Genomic DNA, 5,000 nt, shown 5'->3' on the forward strand with positions numbered 1-5,000 from the left:
AGAGTGTTTTATAGTACCAGGGGCGCGGAGCTCTGGCGGGTGCGGATGGAGGGTTCAGTCCGAGGAGGGTGGCTTAAGTGTGGGGGAACAGGGGTCGGCTGGTGGGGCCTGGAGCCTGGTTCTTTTAGGGGTAGGGTTGTGAAGCACCAAGGGGCCCAGGGAGGGAGTGTGTGACCGGGGAGGGGTGCTTAAGTGCGGGTCAGGGTTCCAGGTCAGGGGAGCCTGGTTCTTTTAGGGGTAGGGTTGTGAAGCACCAAGGGGCCCAGGGAGGGAGTGTGTGACCGGGGAGGGGTGCTTAAGTGCGGGTCAGGGTTCCAGGTCAGGGGAGCCTGGTTCTTTTAGGGGTAGGGTTGTGAAGCACCAAGGGGCCCAGGGAGGGAGTGTGTGACCGGGGAGGGGTGCTTAAGTGCGGGTCAGGGTTCCAGGTCAGGGGAGCCTGGTTCTTTTAGGGGTAGGGTTGTGAAGCACCAGGGGGCTTGGGAGAGAAGTGTGTGACCGGGGAGGGGTGCTTAAGTGCGGGTCAGGGTTCCAGGTCAGGGGAGCCTGGTTCTTTTAGGGGTAGGGTTGTGAAGCACCAGGGGGCTTGGGAGAGAAGTGTGTGACCGGGGAGGGGTGCTTAAGTGCGGGTCAGGGTTCCAGGTCAGGGGAGCCTGGTTCTTTTAGGGGTAGGGTTGTGAAGCACCAGGGGGCTTGGGAGAGAAGTGTGTGACCGGGGAGGGGTGCTTAAGTGCGGGTCAGGGTTCCAGGTCAGGGGAGCCTGGTTCTTTTAGGGGTAGGGTTGTGAAGCACCAGGGGGCTTGGGAGAGAAGTGTGTGACCGGGGAGGGGTGCTTAAGTGCGGGTCAGGGTTCCAGGTCAGGGGAGCCTGGTTCTTTTAGGGGTAGGGTTGTGAAGCACCAGGGGGCTTGGGAGAGAAGTGTGTGACCGGGGAGGGGTGCTTAAGTGCGGGTCAGGGTTCCAGGTCAGGGGAGCCTGGTTCCTTTAGGGGTAGGGTTGTGAAGCACCAAGGGGCCCAGGGAGGGAGTGTGTGACCGGGGAGTGCTGCTTAAGTGTGGGGAGGCTGTGCAGGCAGGGAGGCCTGGCTCTTTTACTGAGCATCATGAAGCACCAGGGGGCTTGGGAGAAGAGTGTGACACCGGGGAGTGCTGCTTAAGTGTGGGGAGGCTGTGCAGGCAGGGAGGCCTGGCTCTTTTCCTGAGCATCATGAAGCACCAGGGGGCTTGGGAGAAGAGTGTGACACCGGGGAGTGCTGCTTAAGTGTGGGGAGGCTGTGCAGGCAGGGAGGCCTGGCTCTTTTACTGAGCATCATGAAGCACCAGGGGGCTTGGGAGAAGAGTGTGACACCGGGGAGTGCTGCTTAAGTGTGGGGAGGCTGTGCAGGCAGGGAGGCCTGGCTCTTTTACTGAGCATCATGAAGCACCAGGGGGCTTGGGAGAAGAGTGTGACACCGGGGAGTGCTGCTTAAGTGTGGGGAGGCTGTGCAGGCAGGGAGGCCTGGCTCTTTTCCTGAGCATCATGAAGCACCAGGGGGCTTGGGAGAAGAGTGTGACACCGGGGAGGGGTGCTTAAGTGTGGGGAGGCTGTGCAGGCAGGGAGGCCTGGCTCTTTTACTGAGCATCATGAAGCACCAGGGGGCTTGGGAGAAGAGTGTGACACCGGGGAGTGCTGCTTAAGTGTGGGGAGGCTGTGCAGGCAGGGAGGCCTGGCTCTTTTACTGAGCATCATGAAGAACCAAGGGGCTTGTGAGAGAGGTGTGTGTGTGTGTGTGTGTGTGTGTGTGTGTGTGTGTGTGTGTGTGTGTGTGTGTGTGTGTGTGTGTGTGTGTGACACCGGGGAGGGCTGCTTGAGTGTGGGGAGGCTGTGCAGGCAGGGGAGCCTGGAATAATACATGGGGCAGGAGCTGAAGTCAGAACAAATGAGAGAGTTTCCAAAAGTACAAGGGTCCCAAGCTTAAAAAGTCAGAAAAATGACAAAGTGTCTAAAAGTATCAGGGGCGCCAGCTCAAAAAGTCAGAAAAATGGCAAAGTGTCTAAAAATACCAGGGGCACCAGCTCAAAAAGGCAGAAAAATGACAAAGTGTCTAAAAGTACCAGGGGCGCAAGCTCAAAAAGGCAGAAAAATGACAAAGTGTCTAAAAATACCAGGGGCGCCAGCTCAAAAAAAGGCAGAAAAATGACAAAGTGTCTAAAAGTACCAGAGGCGCCAGCTCAAAAAGTCAGAAAAATGGCAAAGTGTCTAAAAATACCAGGGGCACCAGCTCAAAAAGGCAGAAAAATGACAAAGTGTCTAAAAGTACCAGGGGCACCAGCTCAAAAAGTCAGAAAAATGACAAAGTGTCTAAAAGTACCAGAGGCGCCAGCTCAAAAAGTCAGAAAAATGACAAAGTGTCTAAAAATACCAGGGGCGCCAGCTCAAAAAAAGGCAGAAAAATGACAAAGTGTCTAAAAATACCAGGGGCACCAGCTCAAAAAGTCAGAAAAATGACAAAGTGTCTAAAAGTACCAGGGGCGCCAGGCGAAAAATTCAGAAAAATTTCTGTTTCAAGACGGGAGAAGGGGAGATGGGCGGAGTGCGTCGAAGGCCCCTTCTCCCGTCCGACGAGGTAATTGGAGTCTGAGGAAATTACCACCTGCCCGATTTCAGAAACCTGGTTTTTAGGAAACAGAGTTTGACAGATTGAAGCCAAGCCCGATATCGGGTGATGTTCTTTGGGGCTCAGACACGTACCAGGGGCCATTGCTGGGCTCCATAGTCATCACCCTGGCTCTCGGGAGGAGGGAGAATCTGCCGCTTTGCGGCCGACGAAGGTAGCTGAAGGGCGGATGGCTGAGTGGCCATGAGCCGCCTGGAGGTCCTGGAAGATACGGGAACGGGGCTTCTGCCGCTTAGCGGCCGATGAGGGCGGCCGAACGGCGGATGGATGAGTGGACATGTGTTGCCCGGAGGTCCTGGAAGATGCTGGAACGGGGCCTTTGCCGCTTAGCGGCCGAGGGGAGCAGCCCAAGGGCGGATGGATGAGTGGACATGTGGTGCCTGGAGGTCCTGGAAGATGCTGGAACGGAGCCTTTGCCGCTTAGCGGCCGAGGGGGGCAGCCCAAGGGCGCATGTATGAGTGGACATGTGGTGCCTGGAGGTCCTGGAAGATGCTGGAACGGAGCCTTTGCCGCTTAGCGGCCGAGGGGGGCAGCCCAAGGGCGCATGTATGAGTGGACATGTGGTGCCTGGAGGTCCTGGAAGATGCTGGAACGGAGCCTTTGCCGCTTAGCGGCCGAGGGGGGCAGCCCAAGGGCGGATGTATGAGTGGACATGTGGTGCCTGGAGGTCCTGGAAGATGCTGGAACGGAGCCTTTGCCGCTTAGCGGCCGAGGGGGGCAGCCCAAGGGCGGATGTATGAGTGGACATGTGGTGCCTGGAGGTCCTGGAAGATGCTGGAACGGAGCCTTTGCCGCTTAGCGGCCGAGGGGGGCAGCCCAAGGGCGCATGTATGAGTGGACATGTTGTGCCTGGAGGTCCTGGAAGATGCTGGAACGGAGCCTTTGCCGCTTAGCGGCCGAGGGGGGCAGCCCAAGGGCGCATGTATGAGTGGACATGTGGTGCCTGGAGGTCCTGGAAGATGCTGGAACGGAGCCTTTGCCGCTTAGCGGCCGAGGGGAGCAGCCCAAGGGCGGATGGATGAGTGGACATGTTGGGCCTGGAAGTGCTGGAGGATCCAGGAGGGGGCAAGATCCTGCTTAGCAATCCGGGAGGGCAGCTTAAGGGCGGATTGCAGAGTTCTCATGTGGGGCCTGGAAGTGCTGGAGGATCCAGGAGGGGGCAAGATCCTGCTTAGCAATCCGGGAGGGCAGCTGAAGGGCGGATTGCAGAGTTCTCATGTGGGGCCTGGAAGTGCTGGAGGATCCGGGAGGGGGGGCAAGATGCAGCTTAGCAATCCGGGAGGGCAGCTGAAGGGCGGATTGCAGAGTTCTCGTGTGGGGCCTGGAAGTGCTGGAGGATCCGGGAGGGGGGGCAAGATCCTGCTTAGCAATCCGGGAGGGCAGCTTAAGGGCGGATTGCAGAGTTCTCATGTGGGGCCTGGAAGTGCTGGAGGATCCGGGAGGGGGGGCAAGATGCAGCTTAGCAATCCGGGAGGGCAGCTGAAGGGCGGATTGCAGAGTTCTCGTGTGGGGCCTGGAAGTGCTGGAGGATCCGGGAGGGGGGGCAAGATGCAGCTTAGCAATCCGGGAGGGCAGCTGAAGGGCGGATTGCAGAGTGCTCATGTGGGGCCTGGAAGTGCTGGAGGATCCGGGAGGGGGGGGCAAGATGCAGCTTAGCAATCCGGGAGGGCAGCTGAAGGGCGGATTGCAGAGTGCTCATGTGGGGCCTGGAAGTGCTGGAGGATCCGGGAGGGGGGGGCAAGATGCAGCTTAGCAATCCGGGAGGGCAGCTGAAGGGCGGATTGCAGAGTTCTCATGTGGGGCCTGGAAGTGCTGGAGGATCCAGGAGGGGGCAAGATCCTGCTTAGCAATCCGGGAGGGCAGCTGAAGGGCGGATTGCAGAGTTCTCATGTGGGGCCTGGAAGTGCTGGAGGATCCGGGAGGGGGGGGCAAGATGCAGCTTAGCAATCCGGGAGGGCAGCTGAAGGGCGGATTGCAGAGTTCTCGTGTGGGGCCTGGAAGTGCTGGAGGATCCGGGAGGGGGGGCAAGATCCTGCTTAGCAATCCGGGAGGGCAGCTTAAGGGCGGATTGCAGAGTTCTCATGTGGGGCCTGGAAGTGCTGGAGGATCCGGGAGGGGGGGCAAGATGCAGCTTAGCAATCCGGGAGGGCAGCTGAAGGGCGGATTGCAGAGTTCTCGTGTGGGGCCTGGAAGTGCTGGAGGATCCGGGAGGGGGGGCAAGATGCAGCTTAGCAATCCGGGAGGGCAGCTGAAGGGCGGATTGCAGAGTGCTCATGTGGGGCCTGGAAGTGCTGGAGGATCCGGGAGGGGGGGGCAAGATGCAGCTTAGCAATCCGGGAGGGCAGCT

The sequence above is a fragment of the Leuresthes tenuis genome, unplaced genomic scaffold (genome assembly GCF_036924035.1).
Source record: "Leuresthes tenuis unplaced genomic scaffold, fLeuTen1.0.hap1 SCAF_20, whole genome shotgun sequence".
Taxonomy (NCBI): domain Eukaryota; kingdom Metazoa; phylum Chordata; class Actinopteri; order Atheriniformes; family Atherinopsidae; genus Leuresthes; species Leuresthes tenuis.